Source organism: Semicossyphus pulcher, unplaced genomic scaffold (genome assembly GCF_022749685.1).
Source record: "Semicossyphus pulcher isolate SPU_LCO1_2020_fin unplaced genomic scaffold, fSemPul1.0.p SCAF_14, whole genome shotgun sequence".
Taxonomy (NCBI): domain Eukaryota; kingdom Metazoa; phylum Chordata; class Actinopteri; order Labriformes; family Labridae; genus Semicossyphus; species Semicossyphus pulcher.
The window spans coordinates 17,886,369-17,902,305 of record NW_027211648.1 but is presented as its reverse complement, the minus strand read 5'-3'; positions in this window follow the sequence as shown (position 1 = coordinate 17,902,305).

The window sequence follows — 15,937 nt, the reverse complement described above, 5'->3', positions numbered from 1 at the left end:
ATTAAAGCAGCTTTCACTTGGTCAAGATGTGCCATCTCAAGTTAGCCACGAGGAGCTGAAAGTAGAAAAAGCAGTCAGGCGTCAGCAGCATGTGTGTAAATCTAACTGAGGATTTGTTGAACTTCTCTCTGATGTCGATGCCCCGCCGCGCTGCGGTGTCTGGCAGACGAAAGAGACACAAGCGTACAGTGATCACACCTCATACTCACATGCTCTCAGCCTGCCTTCCCACTGCTAACTGCCAATCAAACACAGCCTTATGAATGTAAAAGTATCTGTAGAGAAAGCCCTGCACCACTGAGTGCCTGACCTTTGACCCACTCATGCTGTACTGTGTATATTGTTGTGTCCCGCTGAGTGAGAGACAGGAAGAAGCGCTGCTAAGTGCAGACTGCAGAGACGGGAGGGGGGGTCTGAGAGAAGAGTGCTGCCAGATTGCATCAATGCGTTTGTTTACAATTGTTAGCAACCACATTTATTTATAGTCTAATAAAGGCTGGTTGTTTTCCAGTTGGTCATACGTGTACAATGTATGATGCGAATACAGATAGATGGAAATGAGGACGTCATGTGGCGCGCACGTTCCTCGCTGCTGAGTTCATGTGATTTTCTTTAAATCCAGAAAAAGAAACATTGATCGCAATCCAGGAAAGAAAGAGCACGGAGAGAATAACATGTCACTTCAGATCGCACGCCTATTGCTGAAATATGATGTGCTTATTACTGCTTATGATAGAGGAACAGCAGGTTTGCGGTGGTGTGGTTTAGGGGCTTTTGTTGACAGTAAAGGATTCCTGCTTTTAATAGGGCAACAGATTTTTATAGCACTTCCTCGAATACTGCTTGTTAGCCAATTTATTTCTCTCAACCCGGGGCTTTGGCAGGTCAGAAAGCAGATTTATTAGCTCGTTTCAGGACAGCATACACTGAGTAACTCTGTCTTCGTAGTTGTAGACATGAGGCTGACGATCATTAGAAATAACGTGCATCTGTCTGATTGTGCACATCTGTATGTGTAAGAGATGTTTCCAGTTGATGATGTAGTAAAACTGTCCTAGCTGTCTGCTTAGATGACTTAACTCTCTGAGACCTTGACATGACCACAAAGCCGCCCCACATCAGTTAACATCATTGCAACAGGCTAATTTCTAATGACACATCAACAGCTATTTATCCTTTCCCAGGCTTATGGCTAAGTAAACCCTCAAAGAGATGAACTCTCTGATTACCACAAGCAAGATCGGGAAGCAGATGTCTCTTTATCTCCACCAAACAGCCGTGAAGCCTCACTAAAAGAGTCTCACAATCCCCTTTGGTTAAAGTCTGTGGCTCACCAACATTATTTATCTATTTTAAAGAGTTTCTAGTACTTCTCAAACTCAACAACAAACTCCCTGAGGAGACAGGAGGCTGCTTCTGTGTGGTATTTCCCTCCGCGGGTGATCAAGGGGCGGCACTTGATCGCAGGGTTAAATTGCGGCGACGGGGGGACATGTGTAATGAATTCAAAGCCCTCAGATGCTGGATTTCGGGGATTTTTCACCAATCCAGAAGCTCAATGTTCTTCCAGACCCAAAGCGCCACTATTAAGCAGCCTCAGACCACCACCTAAACAAACAGCACAGTACAGTCTGCCCCGGCACAGTCTTGCCATAATTACACTCTCCACATCAACACCGCATTGACTTACAGGGCTTCAGAATATGGCATCAACAGGAACCCACCATGTGCCTATGAGTTACTGTATTGCCACAGTACATCTGAGGTAAGCGGGACAGGCCACCACTGAAACAGGGATTTGTTTTTGTACTTAAAGAAAGTGTGTGAGCGGAATACGAAACACACTTTTTCTTATAGAAAAACATAAACTGAGACAGAACTTCTGATTAAAGTAGTATATTATTCCTGGCGACATGGGAGGCAGTCTGCCTGGGTCAAAACAACACTAAAAGTTAAGTCTAAAGATCCTCAGGGATAAACCACTATATGGAGTCAAACAGGACATGATCAGCCTCCACAAAGCACACAGGGGTTTAAATCACATCTGTATAACAAGGAGACACTTTCAAAATAAGTTCTGACTCGTTACCGTAAACACACTGTAAGTTATAACTGTTAGGACCCAACACAGCAAGTGCTGTTTAGGTTGCCATGTGTGAGGGTCGCTATACTGAATCCTGCCCTGTTACAATGGACAAAGTGGGCTGTACTTATATAGTTGTTTTTTTGTCTTGCAACCACTCAAAGCGCTTCTACACTACATATCACATTCACCCTTTCACACACTGATGCAGAGGCTGCTACGTAAAGTGCCCAGCTGTCAATGAGTCATCACATTCACACACCAAGGCTATGCCACCGGGGGCAGTTTGGGGTTCAGTGTCTTGCCCAAGGACAATTCGACATGTAGACTGAGGGAGCTGGGGATCGAACCACCAACCTTCTGGAAGAAAGATGACTGAGCCACAGCCGCCCTTGTTAACCTTTAGCTTCAACTGGATTTAAAGCCATGATTCCCATATATGGTAGTGTTTGTAACCTGGGCGTATTTCTCCAGCAGCGTACTTGGAAAGATTAGTTTAACTAAGCTGAAAAATTGAAGATTGCATCTCCATCCATCATCTATATCGCCTATCATGGTCAGGGTTGTGGGGGGCTGCAGCCAATCCCAGCTGTCATTGGGTGAGAGGCGGGGTTACACCCTGGACTGATCACCTGTCAATCACAGAGCTGACACACGGAGACAGACAACCTGTCACGCTCACACTCACACCTACGGGCAATTTTAGAGTCACCAATGAACCTAACGAGCATGCCTTTGGACTGTTGGAGGAAGCCACCCGGAGGGACCACGTGCACCACCGTGCAGCCCGAAGATAGCATTTGATTTTTAAAAAATATATGGCATTCAAGTGTCACTAAAAGTAATGAATAAACGGTAGGAAATAGTTAGCTATAATTGTGTGATAAATGGTTGAAATAGCCGAAATTAATGGATAAAAGTAATGATTTAATCATAACTTAAAGCTCACCATTTAATTTAAAATAGCTAAAATGTATGGATCAATTGAGAAAGCTTAACAAAGGCATAATAACATCTAATAATTTGCTGAAACTATTGTGTAAATGCTTGAAATAGTAAAATGAATGGACAAGTGCTCAAACACTCTCACTCCAAGTGGTCGTAGTAGAAGGAAATCAAACTTGACCAAACAACCCACTTACAGTTCAGTAGTATGAATAACAACATGCATTATTATATAATCATTGTTCGTGTGAAATTACTTCCTAAAATCCATCTCATGAACAAAACAGTATGTGCCGCTAAAGGAGCTCATTTGACGAGGCTGTAGGAGTACACAAGGAGGTTTGAAACCACTGAGGTAAAGGATTGGTTGGATTCCACCTCTTGCTCCCTTCATATGATGCACAGTGTGTGATTGTATACAGATGGAAAAGTTTCCATGCAGTTCTGAACATAAGCACATGAACAAGCAACTCCAAAAGGAGCTAAGAGGCCTCTACAGTACCTCTACAGTCATCCATCCTGATTACTAATACTGTAAATTATCAGAAGACATTAGGTTAACTACTCTAGCTAAGTCAAGCAAGACGACATCTGTTTAGGACCCATCATCATCAACCTGCAATTCAACAGTGAAAGGGCCGCCCTATCTCCTCATTTTCAGGCCATCACTCTCCCCCACAGGAGAACCTCAGGATGTACAGGTCATCTTGTAAATACGGTCGAGGTTGTTCTTGAGCGCTACGACGAGCCGACCTCCTCTCAGTCTGCAGGAAGTGTTCACTTCGTGCCAGGCGGCTGAGATTCAACTCATTAACTCTGAGCCTCAACACTTGAGAGCTGAGCGATAACAGGGAAATGCTACCACATTGGCTGCTGTTGGCAGGCAGAGTTTGGGTATGTCAGTCGGTTCAAGAAGTCCACGTTCGGGTCTGTTAAGTCCCCAAAAAAATTCTTCTTCATTCAGCAGCCTTCCTAATGTGGGAAGCTGAATTTGCTAAGCCCGATCAGTCGACAATATGACGTCAGACTTGTTGCCGGTGACTGGCTGTGAAGAAAGCCTTGCTATGCTGAATGAGCAGGATAATGCGATGTGACATGCATTAAGGGATATCTTGTCGTCATGTCTTGTCGTGGGTTTCCTCAACTAGCAGTGACATGTAACCTATTATGGAGTGGAACCACTGCTGACGACATTTAGTCCTTTCTTCTAAGGCGGGCCAGAAGGATACAACTAATTTAACTACTACACATTTTCTCAGGGCTCCGTCATGCCTGCCTGGTTCAGACAAATTGCAGTGAAGAGCTGTCTACCCTCACAGGCTGGCACTGCTGACCAAATGCTCCCACAGAATGCAGCATGCTGTTGAGAACAATGCCAGGCTCATTACTGCTTGTCCTGTGTCCCAAATGTTGCGCATGCCGGGCAGCCTGTCTGCCTCTTTCGACTTTGGTGACTTTGGTTCTCACACTTGGCTCCAAATATCAGTGAGGCCTGTCATTGTTGGAATTTCCTAACAATGTAATGCTCTTGTTGACCCTTGTCCACTGTCTGATCCGCATAACTGCAGAGCACAGGCTGTGCGTAGGTAAATAGCCCACCTTTGTCGTTTTGGGCACAAAGCCATCACTCTATCTGCACTTGAGATCTGATCTCTAGCAAGGTAAAGGTCAACCACTGGTTTACAGTACCTGTCCAGTGTTTTACAGGAGTGGTAACTCAAGAACTCCTCTACGGTCTGGTTTTTAAATCCATTTAGATAGGAATGAGGTGATTAACGGGCATAATGGCTCTTAAACGCAAAACTTTAAACTCTTACCCTCTTAAAAATGTCTCAAAGAGAGTCTGAAGACTTGGTGAGTGTTCTCCACCTTCCAGGCACGTGCAGAGGCCGTGCCTCGCACTCCTCACATTAGGAAACTAGTAGAGGGATGGAAACCGCAAGCCTTTTGAGCATGTTAAACACATGCCTGCTGCTACTATTCGACCTGACAATCATCCAGTAGCAAGCAATCCCAGCAGCGCCCAAAGGAAATCATTTAGCTCTGTAAGAGTGTTATGACAGGGGCAAACCTCGACTCTAGACATAAGAGGAGAATTTCAACACCTAGCTTCCCACGGGGAGTTGATGCAGGTTATTTCTTCAGGAACTCCAGTGGATTACTGGCAATGATGGATCTTTCAGCGCTCAGCAAGAAGAGACAGCAAAGTCAAAGCGGCTTTATTCTCATCAACCTGAGGTACGCTCGGCATTCAAGACTGTCCATTCATCTCAAGTTCCTCCCTGGTCACTCAGGAGTGTCCTATGTGGGCCCTGGTATTGGCCCAAAACAGGTCAAGAACAAAAATGTTCAGCATTGAGAAGTATTGAAAGCTATCTTTGTCTTAAAAGCCACATTTCAGGCTGTGAAGGTAATCATCCCGAGACAGAGACGGTGTCCAGTGTTGTTTTTGAAGGAGTGTGATCGCACCAGACTGTCTTATTGACGGTAAAGCGGTTTTCAGTGTTTATGGAGAGATCCAAATGAATGGGTAATGTAGATCTTCAGTGTACCTTGAAAAGCACTTTCTCTCTTCACCAGCCTATTGGACGGGAACTGAGAGAGTTTCTTGCTCCAGATGTCTCAAATCACAGAAAAGAAAGTATTCAGACAATCTGTTCAGCAGTAGCAGGTGATTTTGTCATTAGAGGACATTGGTGTCCTTGGTCTTGTGGCATGCTACAGTTGGACTCAGACGTGTAGCTATGTCCTCTGTCTAGACTCTTCAGGATACCTTACGTCTCTAAACCTAGTTAATCTAAATGGGTCTGGATTTATGGACGAGACTTGCCATGGATGAGTTATCATGCGACCAAAGAACAAAATATTGCATTCTTAAAAGGCACATGCCTGCTTTAGCTAAAAATATGCTGTAATTAATAAACTACACATGCTAGTTTAGCCAATGCTAACATCATAGCACTAAGAGTGGCAATGTAAATGGTATATGGTTAATGGACTGTATGTCTTATAGCGCATTCCAAGTTTTTGCAAGCAGTCAAAGCCTGTTGGTCCGTCCACTTTGGCATTTTGAAAGATCTCAACAGATTTTTACTTTTGTATCATCATTCATGGTCCTCAGTAGTTAGCACCTAAAGACATGATTGCCTGACTTTTCCCGTGGCACCACCATCATGTAAGACTTGACTTTTTTATCTGTCTCTTGTATTATGACCAAATACCTGCAAAGCAAATATCATTCCTATCACTCACGGCTGTACTTTCAATGGAGTACTATAAAGCAAACATTAGCATGCTAATATTCTTAAATGCTTAGCACAGTCTGTTAGCAATGTCTGCATGTTAGCAAGTTACCATGTTAGCATTTAGCACCCATGTGCCTGAGCCCCACAGAGCTGCTACATTGCTTGTTGACTCTTTAGCTGTGTCCCAATCCAGCGGCCGCAGCCTTGGAAGGTCGTATTTGGGGGCCGATTGCGTCACAGAAGTGATCGAAGGCTGTCCCAATTCGAAGGCTCCTTCAGATGCAGCCAACAAATGCGCCCTCCGTTCCCCCGGCCCATTATATCCTGAGATTCATTGCACGCTAATTCAAACGAAATGAAGGACTTTTAAACGGCAGAGGAATACACTTTTGGTTTGAACTCAATTGAATAGCAAGTGTTACACATGTTTAAGAAAACGAAAGAGCCCTTAAAACAAAGTTTCTTTAAAATAAGAGGTTAAGTTACGCGGCGTTAGTTATGCTAGCTAGTTAGCCCGCTAGCTACCTGTTGCTAGACGACAGGAGCGGCGTTTGGTGATGCAAGGGTAGACCAGACCGTCTCATTTCAGTTCAGCTTTAACGGTCTACGCAGGCTATGAATGGAGCGTCCTCTGTGGACCGCCTCCTTTGAAGGCTGCAGACGTGGATTGTGACAAAGCTTTAGACTTGCTTAATCCAGAGTGATTAAGGATTTGAATTTCTCAGTGAATCCACAGAAACAAACGTTAGCTGCACGCTGACAGCATATGACATTCTCCTTGGTGATAACAGGTGGTTGTAGTTTTCGCACCCTTTCATCGTAAGCAGCCAAGGAAGCTAACAAAACCATGACTCGGAGTGTTTGTTCCACCTTACAATAAGTGTGTTTGACCAGCCATTAAATGGACCAAGGCATGAATTTGGGCAGAAAGAGGTGAATCATGCCGTGGCTGGGAATTGTTTTTGTGTGGCCACTGGCCGCCAGAGGAGCTTGTTTAAACAGATGCAGACTGAAAGACTTAATGGCCATGCTGACAGCAGTCATTCGAGATGTCTAGTGAGGCTGGAGCACTGCGGCTAAGAGCGAGAGAGTCCTGCAGCTGCAGAGAGGGGGGGATGTTGTGGTCTCTGTCTCTTTATGTAAGCTCCAGAGAAAAGAGTCGCAAGGGATTCATTTTGAAATCTGACTTCGGCATTTGTTCTCCCAGCAAACCTAAACCAACAGAACACAGGATATACTGTCCCGTGGCGGCCTGCTGTGTTTTTCCTGCCACCTCAAACGTGTTCTGTCGTTTGCTCAAATGTCATCTCAATTAAACATCGCCATGTGGACAGAGAACAGCTCCGACTTAAAAGTAGGTTTGTGTTTTTGTAAGGTAGTGGTGAGTTTTGGATTGCATCCTAAATATAATCGCACATATTTTGGAATAAATGTTGCTGAATTGATTGATTCCCTGAAACCCAAGAGTTATTTGCACGTGCTTCACACGTGCAGACCAGCAGTGGCTGCGCACATGCAGAGAAAACAGTGGCAGGAAAGGTGGTGCAGATACACAGGAGCAACTTCTGAACATTTTGTTCAAGTAAACTCGTGAACTGAAAGAGCTCTCCAAAATATGACAACACAGTTGCAATCAAGAGATGATATTGTCTTTTATTAAACCCCCTCGCAAATGACTTCCATATTTTATCACTCAGACACTGTTCTTCATATTTTTTGGCCTGTGATAGCTTACATAACTGTTATCTTCAGTCCCGCCATTCCCAAGGCTTTATCCCTGCAGAGGAGACCACATGCACATATAAGCCCCTCAGGTCTTTGAGCCTCTTTATCTGATAGAGACTTGGGCTGCTGCTTAGTTTGATCCCTCTAACTTGGACCAGGCCAGAGCAAAGAAGACGATCCATATATCAAAAGATCCTCACAATCTGTATTCTGTACTCTATGTACTGGCTCAATCTATAAAGGTTTCCAAATCAAACGCATTCATTATTGAAGACATTTATCCTTTTTCTTGTCAGTTTAAAAGTAGCCTGTCACACTCAGTAGACCTCATGCAACAACGAACAAAAAAGAACCTACGTTTTTCATACAACCGAAACAATAAGCTGAAAAACACTTACAGCCCCATAAACATAAGGGAAATCACAGAATCAGGTGATTCATCTGTGTTGGTTTTTCCATACCAGAAACATCTTATACATATTATCTGATCCATTAATGATATAAAATTAACATTAGAGCAGCTTTGAGGCTACTGATAAAATGGGTGCTGTCTGCAAAACCGAAGAATATAAGACCAATGCATGATGGATGGCTGTAAGAGTATGACCGGGGGGGTCCATATTTAGACTTCAATAATTAACAAAGCAATCAACATTAAGGGGCTACACGGTGGTGCAGTTGTAAGCGCTGTTGCCAAGCTCAATCTCCGGTTCGGACGAAGCTGGACTTTCTGTGTGGAGTTTGCATGTTGTCCCCGCGCATGCGTGGGTTCCCTCCGGGTAGTCCGGCTTCCTCCCACAGTCCAAAGACATGCTCGTTAGGTTAATTGATGATTCTAACTTGCCCGTAGGTGTGAATGTGAGTGTGAACGGTTGTCTGTCTCTATAGCCATTTTCCGACTGGTCAAAAAAAAACCCACTAAGACCCGCTAACACCCGGCTTTTTGGCTTATAGGGAAAGGCCAAAATCGGAATTCGGACCCGGGTCAAATGACTGCCTCAGCTCCGATCGGCATTGATGGGAACACAAAACCTGCGTCGACACACTAATCTCCGCCTGCTTTCGGTGTGATGCTATGCTCCGTCTGAAACTTCTACGACTTCTCGTCATCTCAGCTACAAATTCCGCCCGTCTCCGTCCAAGCAGCGCTCGAACATCGTTCCAAATTTGTCGGCGCCGAGTTTAATAAACAGACTGAATGAGTGATAGATACAATAAATCCCTAGCCACTGTAACATCTTCACTGTTTAGTAACACAGTTTTGGGTGTGTTTATGATGTCAGGAGGTGACGCAGCAGAAAAGAGACCGACAGGAGTATACTTCACTGGCAATGGGAAAAGAGACAATCGGCATCTATAAGCAGGTCTTCTCGGTTCTGAAAAACCTGCGTCAATGTGCTAATTTAGGTGGGAAAGGGGTCTATGTGTGTGATTGACTGGCGCCCTTTCTAGGGTGCACCCCGCACCTCACCCAGTGACAGTTGGGATAAGCTCCAAGTCCCCACAAGCCTGAACAGGATAAGCGGAATAGATAATGGATGGATCAATATCTAGTCAAATATCAGTACCGTTCAGTTTGATCCACTTGTAACACAATCTGTTTATTTGGAGGAGCAAAGAAAGAAAAAAGAAACCAAATGTATTCCTCACAGATTTTACCTGAGTAAGAACAAATGGGAGGCAGAGGAGAAAGCATGAGTCTGCAGAACAGAAGCAAGTTGGTGATTTAAGACTTCCCATTTTGGACAATCGTGGCCATCCTCCACATTCCACCCTCAAGGAGAACAAGATTACATTTTAGAGAAGGACGCTGGCTGCACGTCCTGCTGTGGTCGGTGCAATCACATTCAAAAGAAAGTCACAAAGGTTCTTGTGATGAAACTGTTTCCCCTCTGTTGTGGAAATCTGCTTCTCTTTTACTCAAAGGTCAATGAGCGTTTGCACCAGACTCAGCAGTCTCACACAGTACGACCCCTGCTTGGATAAAAATGCCTTCAGATGAGAAGTTTAATAAAACGACGTCTGTCTTCAGCTGTGGGAATCTGAAACATTTTGATTCTTCAGCTGGAGATATCATATGGGATCCACATGATGGACCAGACGGGAAGAGGAGCAGAAGACATCTTCTTCAGACAGCATAACTCAGCAAAACTGAAACACACAATATATTCTGCTTTCCCCAGACAACAGGAAGTGATGGGAGAAATCAGCAGTGTCAGCAGCTCATCTTTTTCATCTCACACAGTCCTTTCATTTCCCCTCAGTCTCTAATTTTAGCTCTGTCTGCCCTAAACTGGCATCAATCAGCCATGGGTTTTGCACTAAGGTGAGATATTCCTCCTGTGTTTAGTTTAGTACTTCCTGTCTTTGCTGTGTGTGTGCACATAATCTGTCTCCTCTGTGTTATGTAAACTATCGTACACTGACCAAATTTGAGTTAAAGTTGAATGAAAAAGGTGCATACAATGCATTTGCATACCGCTCTAACTCCTACATTACAAAAAGATCATCAATCAGGAAATGACCTTTTCGATGTGGCTGCACCATTTGTGTGTATGCGCATGTGTGACTTTGGACTTAACGAGTGTGTGGGCTCATCAGCGCACACTCCTGTCAAGTATACACATGTGGAGCGTCTTTCCAGTCATGGCTTAGATTCCTGCCATTTCCACGGCTGTGACGGATCCAAACACCAGTCAGTCAGTCACCCCGCGCCTGCAGAGAGGCGTGATTCACTCCTTTGAGCTGCGTGACTCAAAGCCCTCTTCCCCGCCTCCTCATGTCCTCCCCGCACTCCAACTGTCCTCCCCGGACTCGGGCTTGCCATTTGACCTGCCGCCAACTTGGATGTGCTCCCCCCAATGGCCAGCTGTGCACTCGAATACAGCGTTTCTGCACAGCAACAGTATGTGGAAGTACACTTTGAGGCGTACGCGTTCGAAAATTACAAACAGATGGCTGCGAAAGTGGGATCATTTGCATTTTTCCTTACGTAATGATTGGTTCCCTTTTCTCCATAAACTCTTCAGCATTAATGAACCAAGAGAGGCCCGGAATCAATCTGATTCAGGCACAACACTGTCAGCTCGAGTGAGGATCGGCACGTGCAGATTGTTGCCTTTGGAAAGTGAAGAATTCACTCTTTCATGAGGTGGCAGTCGACAAAAAAAATTCCATCAAATTGGTCCAACAACAGGAAAAAAAAGTTACCACGTCCAGCTGAAGTATCATACAAAGACTGAGCCCAGGCAAGCGGATCTACTGCCGGGTGTTAAAGAGGACCAGATGATAGGGTGAAAGTGTTTTCAGCCATGGGGTTTCATAGATTCATATTTTCTGACAGGAGGGGAAGACAGGAGGAAAGCTGCAGATGTTCTGGGTTGTTCTGCTGCCCTGAGATCTTATTTGTATTCATCTCAATTCGGATCATGCAACAAGGCACATTCGGCTCCACAGCTCGGCCACTGACCTCAATAAGTTTGCCACTGCAGCATATTTAAAATGGGGTGTGAAGTTATCCCCTGGACAGAACAGACTTAGGGGTGAGGAGAGGTTGAAACGAAATGACCTCAGAATCCGTTTTCTCCGTGTGTTTCCAATGAGACACTCTCCCTCCAGAGGACGTTGTAAAAAGGCTTTCCTGTTCCTCTCCTCGTGAGCCTCGAACTCGTTTCTTCACTTTCTTACCAGAACTGTGCTAAATACCATCCAAGACTATCATAAAAAACAGTCACTAAAGTCAAAGGAGAGTGAGAGTTAGTCTGGCTGGTTTACAGAGGCATGGTGTCATCTAGGACTCGGAGCCAAACACCACATCGGAGCTCACACACAGGGAGGGGCGTCCAGTCTCTGGGTGTCCCTGAGGAACCAGAAAAGTACCCTTAAGCATTTGTAATAGCCCACATTAAGATAAACTGTGTGTTGCTAGCTTAACACCTAACAATAATAGGATAATTATGACCAACTGTTCTGATGAAGGGTGAAACACAATCAACCATCCAGCGTCAAAAATTACCCTTAAGTGACCATTTGTTTTAACAGATTAATAATTACATTTCTGAACAATCAGCGTTCACTCAGAGCTTCGAAGTTTCATCAGAAATCAGATGTCTTTTTTAAATCCTTGCTGTTAAACTGTTGTTTTGAGTACCTCTCAACACAGATTGCTTCGGGCTTGGATTGTATCCGATCCAACCCTTCAATCTATCATCTATACCGCTTATCCTGTTCAGGGTCGCAGGGGGGCCGGAGCCTCTCCCTGCTGTCATCGCGCGAGAGTTGGGTTTCACCAATCACAGGACCAACCTTTTACACTCACACCTACGGGTACAATTTAAAGTCACCAATGAAGCTAATGAGCATGTCTTTGGACTGTCGGGGAGAACATGCAAACTCCACACAGAAAGGCCCAGTTCGTCCAAACTGTGATTCAAACTAGGAACCTTCTGTCTGTGAGGTGACAGCGCTAACCACTGCACCATCGTGCAGCCCCGCTCCAACCCAAACAACTGTTAATAGGATTTAGGGTTTTTGCCCTAAGTGTAAAGCTATATAACGAAGCATTGTTGTGATGATGTTCTCAAGTTATAATTTGGGTAACGGCTCAATGTTCTTGAATTGTTGTTTTTATACTTCACTTTTTGTACTGTTTAAAGAACAATATGTTACATGGTGATAAGTGGCTTTTAGAGGTACTGGTAGGCAGACTTGGCCTGAGAGTGAGGCTTACATACTGTATGTGTTACGAATTTTTAAATCTAACTTTCCCCCAGACAGAGAATAAGTATATTTACTGGAGCTGCTTCTTTATAGTTGCAAATCTTATGGTTTTATTCCTAGATGAATTGGTGACACATTGGTTAGTGGTGGTAAGGGACTGTGCGATAACTGTAAGATCGGAAAATAATACTGTATGATGCATTTTTAGCATCATATATAATACAAATATTCTTCTGCCAACTGAGATTATACTGGCGCCGTTTACAGTTTCCCCCAGTCCACCAAGTGATCTGCACACACACTTTATCATTCGTTCTTTCACCGTCAGCCGAACTCTTACCACAGCACTGAGAGCTTTGTTTACACTTTGGTCTTAAAAACAACAAACCAGCTGTGGGTAAAACCAAATCTCACAGGTGACGCAGCACGAGAGCACGTGCCATGCACAGTGGTCGACCTCTCTCTTGCGTGACGGTGAGCAGTTTAGCAGCATCTGTGTTTTGATATTTGTGCTCAGTTTGTCTTAGGTGGAAAAAGTTTCCTCTATGTCTCCAGTTGCTGCTCGAAACTCACCTGGTTAACATTTCTGTTATGTGACTCAGATTCATTTAGTCTGGTTGGTTTATTTATTAAAGTTAGGATACCTGATCTCAATCTTCAAAATGTTTTCAAATTTGGTGACTGTATATGTGCAAATTCAAGTGTCCCATCTTAGAATATGATGCTTTATTAGCAATGTGCCTCGTTAGCACTGTTACCCAAATCCATTTGATGTAGGTTGAACACTGAGTCTTTCAGCCCACAGTTTACCTTGCAGCAGGTGGAGCTTTGCTTACATGGTGCAGCAGTAGCTTCTCAGCAGAGTAAACAAAAGGTGTTATCTTGTTGAGATTCTTCAGTGCTAGTCTGTTGCTGTAAACATACATAAAGTAAAGCAAATGTTTCCCCTTGCGTAATTATTGCCAATGTGACCACTAGACCATTTGAGCAGTCTGTCAGGGCCAACGTACAAACGTTACAGATGTTAGGTGTTAGCTAGCTAGCAAAACAAAATGTGACCACAAGACCAACAGAGCAGTCTGTTACAGAGCCAACGTACCAACGTTACAGATGTTAGGTGTTAGCTAGCTAGCAAAACAAAATGTGACCACAAAACCAATAGAGCAGTCTGCTACAGAGCCAACGTACCAACGCTACAGATGTTAGGTGTTAGCTAGCTAGCAAAACAAAATGTGACCACAAAACCAATAGAGCAGTCTGTTACAGAGCCAACTTACCAACGCTACAGATGTTAGGTGTTAGCTAGCTAGCAAAACAAAATGTGACCACAAGACCAATAGAGCAGTCTGTTACAGAGCCAACGTACCAACTGTATGTTAGTTAGCTAGCAAAACAAACGTACCAACCATACAGCTAGCAAAACAGAAGCACCTGACATTCTAACCCCAAGTGCTCACCTGTCTCCACTTTATTAACCAGTCTCATGCTCATACGTAGCCTACCACATTTCCTTTATTTAGTTGACAGTATTTGTTCTCGTTAGCTTTCTGCTATTTGATTTATGTTTTTCCCTTTGAAGTTTCTTTGTTCTGAAACTTCCTTTGTGCCAATCCAGATGCCTGTTTGTCTTACATTTCGCCTACCCACCATCCTCAGAATCCTGCCTGCAAGCGTTCAATGGTACAAAAAATTCCTGTATTGCATTGATCTGTCCCAGTCTGTTTGTTTTGACAAACAGCTTAGGCTAGTCCATCTTGTTTTCTAGTTTTTTCAGATTGTGGTTTTGGAAAGGTAAGCTATATTATCTTTATAAGGTGATATGTATGTTATTGTTGTGTTTACTGCTTGCTGAGCTCCCTCTTAGTGTCCAAAAGCATATTATGTCAATTTAAATTAAGTGGTTTTTAGTCCAGTAAAGTTGAAGATAAAAATCCTACCAACATCTCTGTAAGGACATTCCCCACAAAAAATTTTTCATGCAAATGGATTTTCACACTGTTTGCATTATAAAGACCAATAATACCTCCGAGGAAGACAATGCTTCTACTGTAACTAATAGCTTTATTTTCTAGCTGGTGGTTAATTCTGCAAATGTTCTGGTCATTACAGACTTCTTCCAAAGAGAAAGGAGGATTTGTTGAAGTAAACTGTGCCCAATCATCCTCAAAGTTATTGTTTTGGATCAATGAGTGTCTTAGCTTCAGGCAACATGGTCCTCTATTGAGCTGAAAAACAATGGTGCACTGTGCTCCGATGCTAAAACATGTTTAGCTTGCCAAAGTCAATGAAGCTAAATTTATTTTCAAGGCTGGACAAGAGGCCCCAAACGACAATTAATATGCAATGTGATTTTATCTCTCTCTCTCCAGAAGAAAAACATTTAGTGGTTTCCATTGGCATTTGCTTTTTCTTAAAAAGCTGAGGACGGATGAGGTGGAGCGATACACCGCTCAAGATGAAGTGAAGAAAGGGCCTCCATTTGGGTCCAAAAGTAGCCAACTCCACCTGGAAAGCAAAACAGGTGAAAGGATGGAGAGAGATCCGCATGTCTCCAACAATTCTGTATTTTCCAGCGAGCCCTCGTGGATAAACATGCAGCAGAAAAGCCTGTCTGAGAGTGAGCTGTCAGTGGGCAGTGACAGATCCAGCACTCATCTCCACCGCCTGCATGGTCAAAACAGAAGGGACAGGAGATTCCATAGAGACTCCTCAAATAAGCAGCATGGTGTACGACACCTCCCTTCACAGGATAACGGGAAGGAGGATGAAATGGAGCAAGACAGAGACCTGCCTGTCCTGTCAGCCAGTGGAATGGGAAAACTAAACACCTAGGTTTAAACATTCAGTGATGGAATCCACTCATCCATAGTCAACAGGCCTGACAAAAACGGAGACCTCCGCTTTTGTTTTTATGATTCATTTTTGTTCTACGCTGTAAAAATAAAAGTACAAGTATTCCGTCTGAATACCAACTCTTGGAATAAGACTCATAATAATAATGTTGACCACATGCAGGTTGTCCTTTCCATGACAGTAGCCTACAGCTGCATTGTGGATGCTGGTAGCGGCATGGTGACAATGGAGTGGCCATGATGGACCACCACTTTGGTCCTGTATGAAACAATATTGGATTACAATGACATTTTTTACAGACTTTAATGCTACTCAGGGGAGGAACTTTATGGACTTTTCCTCCAGCACCAACAGCATTTTTTTGATG